Genomic DNA, 16,934 nt, shown 5'->3' on the forward strand with positions numbered 1-16,934 from the left:
TCTTCATTTAAGTGCTGGGATAAACTTCTTATCTCAGTCAGACTCCAGGAGAAGGGGGGCCCCAGAGGGAGCTCAGCATGCCTTATGGCAGCAAATCTTTCTTGCTGACAAAGCAGAATCCAGGAAGCTGTGGCTCAAGCCCTGCCGGTCTCAAAATAAATAGGCACAAACGCTTTAAAACATGCGTGGAGCGCTGACCCTCCGTGGGGCTGTGTGCTAAAATAAGTGTTCAGCATGTTCGGAGGGCAGATTCTCTTTTTATTTTCAGTTTCTTGCTAAAATAGCACCCTTGTTAAGGGTCTAGGTGACCCGGTAGTAAGGGCAGGGAAAGGTATCTGCTGCCGGAGGGTCTGCAGTCTAAATTTCCTTCTGGCCTGGGCCGTCCTCAGTCTTTGGGTGGGGCTGTGGGAAAGGTGCAGTAGCTCCCTGGTCACAGATAGGGAGCTGCCACCCTGTGTAGACAACACTTCATCACTGACAACGCACCTTGGCATGTATGGTGCTGTCTTCATCCCCCCAGAGCCCTGTGAGACCAGAGGGAGGGACTGTTACTATGGTTGCTGAGGGGTCACGTACTGATTTCAATCCACAAACCGGCCGGCTGGTGACTTCCTTCCTGGGAAGAGCACCTGGCTCCTTTTCTTTCGGTATCTGAAGTCCTTTCTGCTTTTCCGCACCTCACCCCCAGTTCTTCTCTCTCACACCCTCCTTCTCCCGCTCACCTTTTCTTTTTATCCTTGATTCAGAGCAGAGATAACAATAACTCTACTTGTTCTCATACTAAAATAGCTCACTTGTCAAAGCTGCAGGGAGACTGGTGCCGCGGAAATTCTGTGAGCAGAAGAATGGCTGGGAGAATTTTCTCCGAGTTTAGATTAGAGCGCTTCATGGTCAGAGTCCTCTCCCATTCACTCCCATCCCTGGGAGGTAAAAAGACAGCAAACGTCTTCATGATTTATAACTCTTGTTTAGCATTGATTCAGAGCTCCATCTTTGCAAGTCTATTAGTAGAGACCTATTAGTGGAGATTGGCTTTGGCCAAAAATAGATCAACGTTAGGCCAAATCTTAGCTACCTGATTCACTCAGTTTCCTCCAGGCAACTTCATTTGAATTCAGGGTATTAGGTTCCCAGGCTTGCCCAGGATTCTGCTTGGGCAAGGAGGCCAAATTAAATGAAACAGGGCGTCTAGGAGCCAAGTGAGGCGATGTCCTAGACTAAAATAAAAGCGCAGGAAGAGAAGAGCACCTGGTCAGTGAAGGAAGGTGAAGGCCCAGGTGATCTTATTCCTGTCTGGGTCCTTCCACTGGAGTTCCCACTGGCTTCATCATGACGGCCCCAGGAGTGGAGGGGCAGACGGGAATGGTGGCTAGACGGACGCAGGCCACAGATTAGGGATGCGTAGTTGGGAAGAACACAGGAGAAGGAGACAGAGTTTTTCAGTGGTGCTCAAACTTTAATGGGCAAAACTTTGTTTAAATGCAGAGTCCCTTGCTCCAGTTTCAGACTTGCTAATTCTCTTAGTCTGAGATGACACCAGGAATCTGCACTGATAACAGGGCTTTAGTGACTTTGATTCAGGGGTCAGTCCATGACCAGTCATTAAGAAACACTGGACGAGGAAGGGAGAAGGAGAAGATGAAAGAACTGTAGGAAGTGAGGGAATTTTGCCTAAATCATCTTTACCTCCTGAGAAAGTGCCATAGCTGTCTTCTCTCTCTCTCTCTCTCTCTCTCTGTGTGTGTGTGTGTATGAGACAGAGAGAGAGAGAGACAGAGACAGAGAGAAAGAGATGCCCTCCATGGCCAGAGAGGAAGGTAGGTCAAACACATATCCTTGGCTCTTCCAGCACCTCTTCTTGTGCTTGCCCTGGATGCCCTGCTCAAATCCAGTCTACATTGTGTCCACTGGAGGCTGCTCTTTAAGCTCTGTCACTCTCCTGCTCACCCCTTTCCTCTCACAGTGGCATCCTTCTGTGAGGGGACATCTGAAGGAAATGGGGGTACAGCTGTGCCCTGAGCCAGGGTTGCTGCCAGCATTAAAGAGAAGATGGAAAGAGCCCTGTTTCCCACCTCCATACAACCTCCTGGAATAGTCAAGTGCCAAAATGGCCTTAATTAAACTGCCTCAGGCACATTCTGAGGGCCAGTCTATTGCTTGGGCCACCATGGGAGACAGAGGTGCTGTGAGGGTAAGGCACCCTCACACAGCTTCAGAACTAAACGCACCCCAGCTGGGATGTCCTGACCTGTCAGGGCTCTCTCTATTGTGCTCTTCATGCCTTGGTAACCACATAGGCAGAGCGATGTGGATGCCACATGTGTGCACAGATCAATGCATTCATGGTCACAGGCAAGTGCCAGGCACTGTGCTGGGTGCTGGCGATAGATGAAGATGAAAGAAGGTTTCTTGCAAACTAGCTTCACTGTTGCCCCTTGAAGGCTCTCAGTGACATTGCCCTGAGCTGAAAGAGTATATCCAGAGGTTACTGGGACTGAGTGTGTCTTCTAACACCACTTAGACACCTGGCAGAGAACAGGACACTTATGACTAGATGGGCTCAGGGATGGCTTTGTAGGGTGGATGTGACAGAGGGAGAAGAGAGTGATAGGGTTTAGGGCTGTGGTCCCTAAACTGGAGTGCGCACACCCTCAGGGGCTGTATAAAATGCTCCAATGGGAATGGGCAGAAAATACTGAAATGCTTATTATATTGGCCTTCTAAAATCATGTCATTTGTGCCTTTCCATTTTTGTGATATGTTTTAAAATGAAGAAAATGTCAGCCCAGTAGTAAAATGTATGTGATTTATGAACATATTGGGGCTATGTGCTTGATTCTTTTCTTGCTTCATTGCTGGCTGTGCACTACGAAGCAGGTTCATAGGCTGTTGGTTTAGGAAGGGGGCTATTGTCAAATATGGGGCTGAAGTTCTGGGCCCTGGAGTGTAGGTGGGAGGGGCAAGGAAGCAAAACCAAAAGAGGAGATGAGGGATGAGAGAATGAGGAAATGGGAAGAGCAGAGATGGACGGGCTCAGGGAGATTGAGAGTCAGGGGCAGCGGGTTGAAGGGAACCGGGATCTCAGGAGAGGAGGCTGTGATGAGGCTTCAGGATACAGGTTGAGAATATCTCAGGTGGGACCACTCTAGGCCATTCGCAGGTTAGGGGTGTCACCAGGTGAGGGAGGGAAAGAAAGGTTCGACAAGTGTATTGGATGTGCTGCCCACAGGGAGGGACATTAAAGTGCCCATGCTGATGGCAAGATCTAGGACAGAAAAGAAGACGGTAAGTTACCAAGATGTGAGTGGAAGGTTCAGGTGGTGTTGGGCAACCAGGTGGCTAAGAGAGAGAGAGAGAGCGAGAGGGAGAGATTTACATACAGGTAGAAGGACACAAAACCCTTTCCAGTCCCCAGGAGGTTGGGGCCATGAAGCACTCGCTACCTGGAGTAGGCTGGGCAGCACCTGGGAGAGCCACGGTCCCTGTGGACACAGGAAGAGGATGGAGTGCTCCGCCCTCCCCATGAGCTTGGGTGCGTTGCTCACCCTGGAACCAAGGTCCCAGAGGGCACTGGAAGAGCCTTTGGATGTAAGGGATGCGGTGGGTGTGGGTGTCTCGGTGGTCAGAACAGCTGGGGGGAGCCTGTGGGAGGGGAGGGGACAGCAGAGGGCTGCTCACGCCGCCTGTGCCTCCTGTGTGCGCTGCCTGCACACACTCTGCTTGGGATTTGTGGAATTGATTTTGTGAGTGTCACCAGCTTTTTAAGAATATTATTATTTTAAGGAATGTACAAATGTCTTTTCATTCAAAAACACAAAATAAGTTATCAGTAGGCGTGGACAATGACAACTACAAACCATCGTATACTTTGCCAAACGGAACCCTTTACTGAAACCTGCAACCTTTTCTTTAATCTCTTTTTTGAAGTGATTTCTCTAAGATTATTGGTGAGAAACACAACTCTGAGCTTCCCGTAACAGTTCCTGAGTAGTGATAAAGCATTATTTAAGGAGTTAGAACTCGCTGCCTCCCATGCCACCTCCACCCAGTCTGCCTGTGCCAGGGTCCTTCTCTTTAGGATCTTCCTGACACCTTCTTCTCTGTTTCAGGCAGAGGAGCAGCAGCCCTACCTACCATAATAGTGACAATGATGCCTGCCCCCCTCCCCACCATCCTCTCCCCTGTGCAGCCAAAGATCTCCCCACAGGGCTTCACAACTAACTTCTGAGGGGCATCACACAGTGTTCTCAGCTGTCAGGGAGCCTCCTAATGTCTGCTCTTGTCAAGGTCGCTGCAGGCATTTTGAATGTTTTATAAAACAATTTCTGTATCAGTTTTTTGATCTTTATCAGTTGCAATTCATGAGTCCCAAATTGGAATACACTGAAACCAAGCCCAGCCACCTCTTAGAAAGAAACCTCCTTCAAAGCAGCTGGAACCACCTTGAGTGTCTCTGGGGCTACTTCTTTTTATTCACTCAGCCTCACCTGTCCCACCAGCCCTTGGCATGGCTGTTGTATCTGAAGTTTTTGCTATGTGTTCATTCATACTCATTAGCATTGACCTTTCTTGAATGTGTTTTTCCTTTTGAGGCTCATCACCTTTCTTTTTCAAAGGTGTGGTGGCATCATCTTTGGTCACAATGACTTCTAGTTTTTCGAGGCTGAACATCTTCAAGATTTAGAGTGAGCCCCTCCTCTTCAAACACCTGCAAAAACATTTAAAAATAAGCTAGTTTCAGGGTATGGTTTTTCTTTAATCTACCAAATTTATTCATAATACATTATGCAGGTGTTTTGATGAAAATCCAGAAACCTCTTTAGATACCATATTTCTCTGAAATGTGAGAATGGAAGATCATTGCTATTCCAGGACAAGTCTTGTGCATAGAGCTTTTTATTGCTTTAATTTGCATTATTTCATTTACTCCTCAGAACTCTGTCAGTTAGCAACAGCTTGATCATGCAGATGAGTTAATGGAACCCAGAGGAAACTCACCCAAAGTTACACAGTTAGCAGCTGGTGGAGCCAGGACTAGATGCTGTGCCTTGACTCTCAGTCCAGTGTTCTGTCTACTAGATCATTCTGTCTTTCAGATCATTCTAATCTGAGGACAGGTAGACAGGAAGATCATTCCTGACCAGGAGCATGATGCTTAGATCTAAAAGGGACCCTGTTCTGTATCTAATTCAACCCCCGTCCTCCTAAATATTCAGTGGATGTATCTAACTAAGAAAAATGCAAACTATAGGACTGTATACCTATAAATGTTATCCCTGGAAAGAAAAGTAACATTTGGTAAATGTACAAAAAATATGGGAAAAATTTGCATGTTATCCTTGTGCAGGGGCCATGCTAATCTTCTCTGTACAGTTGCGATTTGAGTCTACACACTGTTAAGCAATCTCCAGAATATTTTAAAATGAATCTACTGCAATAGAAAAGATCAAAGTGTGTCACATAGTAAGCATTGTTTTGTAAAACGTTTGTGTAAATTGCATACATGTGTGCATATGTGTGGATCAGGATGTAAAGTTTCCTTCTGACTGTGGGTTGTGCCAGCAAATGTTGGGAGCCACTGGTATGGTGGAAAGAGCCTTGGAAGTGGGTTCAAATACTTAGTTCCTGTCTCTGCTGTGCCAGCAACTACCTGTGTGAGTGTGGCCAAGGAAATTAACCCCTCAGGTCCTCCATTTCCTTATTTTTCAAATGAGCAGTTTGGACAAGATTATTTTTGAGATCCATTCCTCTCAGATTCTATCAGTCTGGGGGTTCTTTCATGGCATTGCTGAAACACAGAAGTCTTCCAAATGGGGAAGGTGGGTGGAAAGAGGGGACAGGCTCAGAACAGCAAGCATGAGCCAGGTGCAGCCACGTGACTTTGCCCAAAGCAGTTGCTGCCAGTGCTCATGCTCACTGCCTGTCATCATGTTGGTGGCACCCCTAGATTCTGCTGCCATAAGGGTGTGAATGATGACCACGGTTAAATCCAAATTGGAGCCTGTGGATGGCAGTGGAGGTGAGGACTGCCAAACGCATGCACCTGGTCCCAGGCTTGGCACTGCGAGGGCTCAGAAGCAGTTCTTAACGACAAGCATGATAAATACTCCAAGTGGGAAGCAAAGGAAAGGCAACTTAAATAGAACAAGTTGAAATTTAGGAGCTGTATTCCCTCTACAATCTAAGTGGCCCTGGAGTAATAAAGAACTTCTTTGGAAAAAGAAAATAAGGGAGGGGAGAAATTTCAGCAGATATGCAATGTGAAATTCCTACTGTAACTCCTTCTCTGTTGTAGACTAGCATTTAGTTTTCTGTAAAGAGCAGGGACCTGTTCTCACTTTTCACTCATTTGATGGGTAAGATGCAAAGTTAATTTCATGGTGGTGAAACACCCAAGAGGTTGCTTGCTTTCCATTAATATAGAAGACATCTTTGACATTAACACATAGGATATTACATATATATATACACACACACACACGAGAGCTGATAAATGCATTAAATGCATAAATTATTTATTGGTCTTGAGACAGCATACAACATGACAAGAAATGAGATATATCTGTGTGATACACTCACACATGTAGAAATTGAAGGAGTATTTTTTTTTTCCTCAGGTAGAAACATAATTCCAGAAAACATTCTGCCTTTGAAGAACAAAAGTACAAAGATGTTCCAACAGTTGAAGGTTACAGTTTTGCAAAATTGCTTATATGATTCATTGCATTTGGAAACAGGGCATGGAGAAGACAATCATCTTTCCCAGCCTGAATCTCTTTAGCATGCTCCAGTTTCATGTCACCCACTAGGTAAGATTTAATGAGATGTGTCTGTTGGCCTGCACAAAATCTGGTTGACAAGAGCCTTGTGTGTCAGGATGCAGATCAAAAGTGGGTTTGGTTGTTGTTGAGCACGGTGTATTTTTAAAGAAATAAATTAATAATTTAAGACCTCTTAGAACTTGTGGAGGGCACCGAACTGACAGCTTGGGGCCAGGGCCTGTCTACTGCCCAGAAGCATCATGGGTGCAAGTCTGGAAGTGTCCCCACCCAGCCCATAGGAGAGCCTCCCCCAGTCTTCCTTCCACGAGACCCAGGAGAAACGTAGCATGGTGGGTGGGTCCCAGCATGACCTGGGGTGTGCAGGAGGCACTGCTGGACAGAGTGGGAAGGAAACGCGCTTGTCGGCCCCTCCTTTTGGGTAGGCGGCTGGGGAGATTTAAGAGGTGAGTACCTTTCTGGTCATGACCCACCACTGCTGGAACTAAACCCAGGAATCTCATGTAGGAAGTTGGTGTAGCCACTTCTTCAGATACTCTACTTACTTTCAAACTACAAAAACAAAACAAAATCCAAAACCAAAACAAAAAATAACTCAGAACGAAGTCTCAACAACAACAAAAAGGAAAAAGTCCACAGTCTGTGCTAACCAAGTGGCCGTTATTTTTGGCTGTGGCTGGGCTGGTGAGATGCTCTTTGGCCGTCTGTCACTGTGCACAGCAGTCTGACTGGAATTTTAGTGAGCCAGGAAAGGGATGGCTATATTTGGCCTCTGGAAGGGAAGTTGCTGAGATGGAGACCGTTCTTTGGGTCATAGGATTTGAGCCAGCAGGAGGGGAAGCAACTTGCCCCATTTCCCATTTTCAGCTGAGGAAGCGGGTGGGACAACACAGCCAAAACCTTTGTCAGGAAGAGGTCTCTAGGTGAACACACCACGCTGTTCCCAGAGGAGCTTGTTCCAGCCCAAGGAAACCGGCCTTGGCCTGACTGGCCCAGACGAGTGTGGGCTCAGCTATAGTGCCTGTAAAGCAGGATTATCAGATCTGTTAGTCTTCATTTAGCCTTTGGCACTGGATCTAGGCCTTCTCTGGTATTGTATTCATGGAAGCGTCTATGACTTGTTTACTAGTTACTATTCATGTGCCCCTGTGTTTGCTCCTGGAATGTGGGCATTTTGGTTTACTTTTATGACCCACAGAACTTCTACATACAAGAACATTTAAAAAATGTTAAAAATCAAACATTGGACTAGGTTGCCTTCCTTGTTTAAGCTCTAGGTTGTGTGTACATATATGTATATATTATATATATACACACACACATATATACACACACATATATACATATACACACATATATATACATATACACACATAACCTAGAGCTTAAACGGGAAAGGCAACCTATATAATAAATTATTAAATCTTCAATTGTATTATAAAAAGAATGACATTCGAGTCATGATAGACAAGATTATTGTTTATAGAGATATCACTAAAATATGCATTTTGTAAGGCTCATTGATTTATTTCGAATTCGAGAAGCAACATAGACATACAAAATGGTTCATTAGATGTTCATTATACCTCCTTGGCTGCTTTTATTAGAAGTGCCCATGGTGCCAATGGCAAGGTTGATGTTTCCAGGGGTGGAATCAATGCTTGAAACTCATCAATATCTTATAAGCAGTTTTGGTTTAAGGTATTTTGATGATTTCATTGAAATGTTTTACCCCATTAAAAAGCTATAACTTAAACTGTGGTGCAGGGCAGGCGCACATTAGATGATAAATGGCTTTGTGTAAGAGATTTCAAATTTGTCAAATCTGCATTAAAGAACTATATTTGAAATTGGTTGGAAGGTTGGGTGAATTCTCTAGGTAAAAATGACATTTGTTTTATGGATCCCTCTGAAACAATTCCCCAAGAGTTTTCATTTGAATAAATCACATCTAAGTTCAGCACTCCAGAAACAGCTAGCATGGGAGAGTTGCCTTTGCTTTTCTGTTTCCTCTTTTCTGGGAAAAGAGTCAATTTCCTCATCTGTAAAGGGAGTGAGACTAGATAACCTGGAGGTCAAAGCACTTACAGCCTTTCACTTTTTAATTCATTCACTTAACGTTTATTTACTGAGCAGGGGTGGGCATGTTCTGGTACTAACGGAACAGCAACATACAAAACCTAGTCCTTGTTCTGGTGGAGATGACATCCTACAAGGAGAAAGACAATAAACAGATGAGATAATTTCATGAATAATTTACTGCTATGAAGGCAGTAAAGGGTATTGTGTTGAGAAGTTGTGGGTGGGTGGTGCTGGCAACTATTTCTGAGAAAGAGTCATTTCAGCTGAAGAGAAGCCAGGAGTGAACATCTAGAGGAAGAGTATTCCAGAGAGAGGAACAGCCAGGGTGAGAGGCAGTGCAATAGCATGCTAGGGGAAGAGAATCGCCCAGGTCTTCCCTTACTGCGACTTCTTCCCCTGTCTCTGCTGCACCGGTGAATACTCTGCTGTGTGGAAATGACTGAGGCCAAGGTGGCTGCAGAAAGAGTACAGAAGGGAGAGAAATCGGAGGGTGGAGAACACTGGGGTCGGAGGTGGATAGATCTGTTACAACAGACTAGGCTGCACTTCAGTGATGAGTAAACACCCCATCTCAGTGGCTTAACCAAGCACATGTTTCTTTCTTGCTCGTGTTATGGTCTGATGCCAGTCTGATGCTCCTCTCTAAGTAGCGATACAGATTCTTGCCATGATGTGTCTCCACCATCGCAGGGTCCTTTATTTTCAGTCTCATGAATTGGAAAGGGAGAATGAGTGGAAGATTGTGTTGAATGTTTTAGAGGCCAGCCGTGTACTGGCTGCCTGACTAGAATCTGGTGACATGACTCTAATCTAATTGGTGAGCATTGAGTCAGTCTTTGCCAAAAGAGAAGAAGGCATAAAAGAAGGGATTATACTGCTCTCCCCAAATCCTTGAAGACTTGCACTGCACATGTACCATCTTGGCCAGGAGTGCTGGTGAAGGGGTTTGGATGGGGAGGTAATGTCCTCACAGTGATGACTTCTCATTATCTCCACTAGACAGTACACAGAGAAGAAAGACTGGGGAAAAGGTCACCATTTCAGCCCTTGAAGGGAGCTCAGGAAGATGAACCTCTCACTTTAAGCTCAAACCAAGTTATTTTGCTGCTCGTTCAGAATCTGGAGGAAGAGCCAGGTTTGCTGTGAGAGGCTCCTAACTCCTATTGCCTGGCATTCAAGACTTCCTTCCATCTGTCTTTAGCTCATGTTCTATCCAACACGTCTTCTCACATCTCAGAACATCTGCTGTAGCCAGGCCAGACTTCTCGAGGCTTCCCATCCAATAGAGAATGGACTTCATTCCCTTGTGTTCTCATCATTCTTCTCTTGCAATGCCTGGTCCCTCCTCTCCATCCAAATCTATGAGTCCTTCTTATCTTTGTGGAACTTCACTGCCTTGGGGAGCCTCAGCTCTGGGGGGTCATGGGCATTGTTCCTATGTACTACTGGTGGAATAGGCTGGCTCAAGGGGGGTACAGTCACAAAGAGGCTGTACATTTCTTCTACCTACTTCAGATATGCTCAGGCAGGTCTCTACTTCCTGTGCTTTAGAGACATCTCATGCAGATGCCTTGGCTTTCTGGATTACTTCCAACTACTAGAAAAGCCTCAATTCTGATAATGAGATTTCTTTTCAGTGTTAAAGGTCCAGTTCAGCTTAATGTCAAACTTCAATCTCACCGCCAAATCAAAGTTAGTGATAACAGCTGAAGCTCAGGTTCATGCAGTTGGGAAGGAGGGGTTGATTGGCAATTTTATTCTCTGTCTACCTCATCTCTCTTCTGGCTCTTGCAGGATCCAGGCTGGTATTGGTGAGATTAGAGGAAGAGGGACGAGAAAAACATCTCACATCAAGATTCTGTCTTGGTAGTGGTTGAGAGGCCCTGCGATGCCCTTCATTCCTGCAGGGTTCTTTCATGAGGCACATTTTTGGCAACCTAGAGGAAACTCCTCCCACTCATCACATAACCTTCAACCACTTCTCCCCCTTACTCCACTCCAGCCATGCTGGCCTTCTTTCCATTCTCAATTCTGGGAAGTTCCTTTCAGCCTCAGAGCCTTGGCATTTTCATTCTCCCTGCCCGGAGCCTGCTCTCCCTCTCCTTTCTAAGTAGCCCCTAGTGATTTTTAAAATCTCAACTCAAGAGTCAATTCTTCAGAACACCCTAACATAAACTCTTACCAGGGCAGGCGCTAGTTGTGCACTCTCCCAGCCCCTGTAATGAAGACATTAATTGTATAAACAGTTGTTTAGCATCTATCTTTCCCACTTGAATGTGAGTTCCAAGAGGGCTTGATAAATTGGTGTATTAGGCTGTTTTTGCATTGCTGTAAAGAAATACCCAAGGCTGGGTAAAGAAAAGAGGTTTAATTGGCTCACGATTCTGCAGGCTGTACAAGTCTGGTTGCAACATCTGTCTCTGGTGAGGCTTCAGGAAGCTTACAATCATGGCAGAAGGCAATGAGGAGCCAGCATGTCATATGGTGAGAGCAGAAACAAGAGAGAGAAAAGGGGGAGGTCCCAGAGTTTTAAACAATCAGGTCCCTCATGAACTAACTTGAGTGAGAACTCACTTATCCTCAAAGGGATAGTGCTGAACTATTAATGAGAGACCTGCCCTCATGATCCAATCACCTTCCACCAGGCCCAGCCTCTAACACTGGGAATCACATTTCAACATGAGATTTGGAGGGGACAAACGTCCAAACCATATCAATAGGTATATGTAGAAAGACAGAACAAATGAATGTTCCTAATAAGTAAACGAGCACCTCGACATGCCAAGCAGACAGTAGGCACTTAATAATTATATGTGGAACTGACGTGAAATTGAAGGCAGGAGCCATGTCTGTTAATTTCTGGATTCATGATATGACTTAGTTCAATAAATACCTGTTGCCCAGTGTTTTGAATAACCTCATCAGAATTAACACAAATAATGGAGAATTGGCTGGAACATAGTTCTGACCTGCACCTTATGGGTGTTCCTCAATGTCAGCAGAAGAATTACTGTTATCTTTACAAAGAACTATGTCAGCCAAGGCATGATTCTTACCTTTAATCAGCTGACTTTATATTCTGTAGTCTGGGAGGAGCATGATTGCAGGAAGGGACAAGGATAATGTAACCGTAGATCCAAAGAATGACAGTTTCTAAATAATTTGTCCCTTTGTTCTCTTTACTGCACTTGTACTTCTATTAGCCCAACCAATCCAATTCTTGGTTCCCCAAACAGGGTCACCATATGTTCTTTCAACCTGACTTGTATGAAGACTTGTTTTATTAGTCACAATTAGTTGCAGGTGCAAAGACTGAGGGCACAACTAACTACTAACTGTGTCTGGAATCACCTCCTCACATATGCAATTAAACACTTGCACACTCAGAATTAGGTTCAAGTGGCTAATTGCACCCGGAAGTAGGTAATTGCAGGTGCAATTAGCTACAAGTGCAATTTTTCACCCGAGACTAATTGCTCCCAAAGTAAGGAGATAGGGATTGGAAATTCAGCACTGAATGTATGTGTGGTTATTGCAACCACCTGTGATTTTAATAGTCTTTGCCCCCCTCCCCCCTTAACTTGTAGTGTGGTGGCCTCCCTTTGGTCTTTTTGAATAGCTAAATTGCTTAACTCCTTCTGTATATTTGTTCTACAGCATTCTCTTTCCAGTTGGGTATTCTTTTCCTTACTTAGACCCTGTTTCTTCAGAATTTATTTATTTTCTTCTGGAACCCCTGGCTATTTAAAGGTCACGTATTCCTCCACTGTTTAACTGTATCTAAAACTTCTCAAAATCTAAGTAAGAAATGGTCAATAACTTGAACAGCTTAGTGGATGGTAACCGTCACGTAGCTTTTGAACACTGTTCCTTGAGGAATATCATTTAAACATAACAGATGTAAAGCTCTTCTTCCCATCCCTGGTGATGAGGAGATGGATCACTCCATCAAAGCACCCAGAAACCTGTCTTCACTAGCAGGTTTAATTTTTTCCTGCTAAATTTTCTCCCGTATCAGTAAAAGTCCAATCAGGAAAGCACCATCTTTTTTTTATTATTTTATTTTATTTTATTTTTGAGATTTGAGACTTGCTTTGTTGCCCAGGTTGGAGTGCAGTGGCACAATCTTGGCTCACTGCAACCTCCACCTTCTGAGTTCAAGCAATTCTCCTGCCTCAGCCTCCCAAGTAGCTGGGATTACAGGCACCCACCATCACGCCTAGCTAAATTTTTGGATTTTTAGTAGAGAAAGGGTTTCACCATGTTGGCCAGGCTGGTTTCAAACTCCTGACCTCAAGTGATCCACCCGCCTCGGCCTCCCAAAGTGCTAGGATTACAGGTGTTAGCCACCACGCCCAGCCAGTTTTTTTTTATTTTTTAATGACTATAAAATGAAAGCATAATTGGAAAAAATTCAACGAATTTAATTTAAATTGAATACAGTTAAAATAACAAGGAAACCAAAACTGATAATACTACTACAGAAAGTCTTTTGATCATGTAAACATTATTTAAGTAAGGAGTTGATCATCATAGTTATTTTAACAGAGATAATTTAACAAAGGAGATTATTAGGCTAGTATTAGGACTGAAAAGGCAAAAAAGGAACCCTGAGGTATCTCAGTGATAGTAACTGCAGGGAGCAGCTACCACACCAAGGGCTGAGGAAACAAAGCAAGAGACTGGGGTTAATAGAACCTAGATGCTTAGGGGAAGGGCCCAGCAAAGCTGGAACACAGGTCTCTGGTGGAGGGTGTTCCCAGGCTGATGCGGAACCTCAGCAGCTTGAGGAGGAATCACATAGAGCTGGGACTCAGAGCTCTTAAGAGGGGACACTGCCCGACTGGTTTTGTACCCTTGGAATTTGGAGAAGAGACCCGGCAGAGCTGGGACCCAGAATGTTGAGTGGGGCTTCCTCCCAGGTGGTCCTGAACTGTGAGCAACCCACTAAACACTGCAGCACTACGGATAAAATGGAAAAAAATGCCTGCAGGATGTGCCCTGGAACCTGGGGCTTGTGGTCTTTTGTTGGATCCAACCAGGATGAATCATGTTTTGACATGGGCAGGTGAAAAAGGGGCATGAAGTTAGTGAATCAGAGCCTTTGCAAGGGTGTGCATTTACATGTGCCTTTTCTCTGTGTTCAGCATTTTCCTTTGCATGATTTTATTCTCATTGTATCATGCTGAAAATGCTTGCGTGTGTGTGCGTGAGAGAGAGAGAGAGAGAATATCATAGTGAGTGCAAGCCAGTGGTGGTCATAAGATGGTGATCTTAGCAGGTGTGCACAGCTGGCCCTGCCCAGCGATCTGCAGCAGATTTCATTTCCTCGTAGCTCACCTGGCTGGTTAATCTCCTTTTGCCCTTTCCTGCTGTGAGAATTCATGGCCAGCCTGAAGCCAACTTCCTGGCTTCTGTGGAGTGCTGACTCCTCCACTTCCCTGCTTAGTCACTCTGAGGTGGAACAGGATCCCACTTGCTAAGCTAGTGGCTGCTTCTGCTGAATGCCAGTCTGAAGGGGCGATCAACCCCTTTGAACTCCCTCTGGCTATTGAGTCTGCCATTGTTCAGACCCTGCAGTGTGCATGGACTGGTGACAAAGCCCGGGTGAGGAAGCAAGAGATGACAACCGGAGGGGAACAGGGGAGGGCAGGAAGGCCTTTGACTTGGCCTGGACACCTGGCGACGCTTTATTGCCCCAGACAGACTCTCCTGCTCCAAGATCCAGCCCAGGGGCTGTGAAGATCACTCGGCGCTCGCTGCCCATGGGAAGGAAGTGTTTCCTTTGGCAGCAGAGCCAGGCTCCTTAATGACTGCTTCAGCTGAGCATTTCTACTTGGAAAGGAGAGCAAATGTTCCTTTGCCCTTGCCACCCTGCTTAGTTGCAGTTTAGGCCTCTCAAGAGGGAACATAAATATTAGGGAAGTTGGGTCACCTACCAATGGTTTGGGCTAAGAAAAACATTTTTTTCTTCTCAGGAAAATGAATAAAACCACATGATGGAAAATGCTAGAAATAGAGGAAAGGGAACAACAGCTTTAAAAAATCTGAGTAACCTGTAATAATCACTAATAGCATTTGAAGGTGTTTTTACCCACCCTCCCCTGTGCAAATAGTTCATTCATTCATTCATTCATTCATTCATTCTGTAAGTGTTAGTTGAGTGCCTACCATTGCCACTTGCTGGAGATAGGATCCTGAACAAAATAGATCAAAAGTCTAGCTCCTAGGGAGCCTCTATTCTTCGTAGGAGGAGAGGGGCACATCTTGCACATTCAGTTTCTTATCCTGTTGTCATTTGTCAGTCAATCTCAGCAGCACTTCCCTTGTCATTGCATCGTCTTCATACCCATTATTCTGATGATTGCTTGTTTTTCTGAGTGAATGGATCAGACTCCATTTAACCATGTCACTACTGTCCAGTGGTTTCCACCTGCACAGTTTTAAATAATGCCGTGGTTAGTATATTTGTGTAGGCAGATTTTAAAAAATATATTTTGGGGATAATTTCCTCTCTGGCTGTATCTTACACAGTATCAGGTAGGACTCTTGGTTACAAACAACAGACCCCAAATCTGGTTAACTTAAGCAGAAAGGGAATTTACTGGAAAGCTATCTATCCAGCAGCCTATGGAATTATCAGAAGGCTGGAGAACCAAGCTGAGAAAAGCATCAGGAACGAGGGTCAGGGGGCAAAAGTACAGCGCAGGTCCACGCCCCGTACAGTCCCTGAGACCTGCTGCAGGCCCCTCCTCATTGCCTCCTACTCTCCTCTCAGCTCTTCCAGCTTTCCAAGGAGAAATCTCTCTCCTCCTGAAGCCTCTGTCTTGCATCCTGGAATCTCGAGTTCAGGGTGGAGCACTGGTGGCCGGGTGAAGGTCAGCAGCCTGCTGTTCTGTTTCCAGGGAGTGAGAGGAGGTGTCCTTCCTGGCTCTCCAGAGAGGAAGTGGCTGCTGCCCCTTACCTCAGCTTAGGGAGGCTGCTTGGATCCTGGGTAGGAAAGAGGAGAAATATCCACTACAAGCACATTCCTTTTCTTCTTATATATGTGTTTGTTGTGTGTGGGATGACAGAGGGTAGGGACACGGTTAAAGACACACTGAACTTCGCCTGCCAGAGAGGGGTATAAACACTTCTCTGCAGTGCTAGTAGGGGCCAGGTATTCTCAGCACCTCCAGCAGCCTGGGGGACTCAGCCTCCAGGACTGGAGAACAGAGGGTGAAATTCACATTGATGATTGCTTTTTGATAGGTAAGAAAACTGGGGCTTAAAAAGGATGTGTAACTTACAGCAGACTATGTTGCCAGCAAACCTGGGCTGCGGGGACTTGAGTCCAGGTCTTCTGAAACACCCGAGGGTTAGTTGGACAAATATTACTTCCCTGCTCTGGGCTGGTGGCCTATAAGGGGTGCCTGGAGCAATCCTCTTGCTGGGACAAAAGCCCTTTCAACAAAGGGGCCTTTGTAACAAGCCTTTCTTTGGCCACCAGGCTGTTCCCTGGAGTAATTAAAGCCTGTAGTCCTTAGATATAAGGCTGGCTAACACTGCTTGACAGGAATACAGCAATGTGAGTTTGGGTGCCAATGCTAGATTGGAAATGCATGTCTTCCTGCTCCCAGACACCTAGGCATGAACCACATGGCTAGATGGCCCTGACCCTCCTCCCTGGCCACTCTGCATAGAGGAGGACAGCACCCACTGGTCCTACAGGATGGGGGCTAGTGGCACTCTCCTGGGCAGTGCCAGGCAAGTAGACTGGCATGCAGCTTTACTGCTGTGGCCACATCTCTGGGACCTGCTAGTGGACATCTGGCTTACTGCTGCTCAGAGGAGAAAGGTCACAGCCTTCCAAGGGTCCTTGGATATCCGGCGCTGCACACCTGCATCTTGTCCACAGTGTCCCTCCTGGGGTGGGGAGGTGCCTCTTTCCTTTGTCTAGGGAGATGGTCCCCCCTGGACTCCCTTGGGGTCTCAGGACACAGCATTAAAATTGGCTTGTGTGTTTAGTCATCTTCTGTGAGGTCGTACCTTTGTGCTAAAGGTCCCTCAACTAGAGGAGAAAAGACAAGCTTG

The 16,934-nt window shown here is 45.6% G+C and overlaps 1 long non-coding RNA gene and 1 pseudogene across 1 annotated transcript in view; both read right to left on the bottom strand.

Annotated features, from left to right (window-relative positions):
- Window positions 1–3,863: 3,863 nt before the first annotated feature.
- Window positions 3,864–16,934, bottom strand: part of LOC129037374 (uncharacterized) — a 36,989-nt gene continuing 23,918 nt past the window's right edge. Inside the window, exons 7-8 of the long non-coding RNA XR_008502783.1 lie at window positions 15,033–15,851; window positions 3,864–4,708 (exon numbers count right to left, since the gene is read on the bottom strand). This is a non-coding gene — a long non-coding RNA (uncharacterized LOC129037374). The remainder of the gene's footprint in view (window positions 4,709–15,032; window positions 15,852–16,934) is intronic.
- LOC129037664 (U6 spliceosomal RNA) lies at window positions 5,310–5,407 on the bottom strand (annotated as a pseudogene).

Source organism: Pongo pygmaeus, chromosome 4 (genome assembly GCF_028885625.2).
Source record: "Pongo pygmaeus isolate AG05252 chromosome 4, NHGRI_mPonPyg2-v2.0_pri, whole genome shotgun sequence".
Taxonomy (NCBI): Eukaryota; Metazoa; Chordata; class Mammalia; order Primates; family Hominidae; genus Pongo; species Pongo pygmaeus.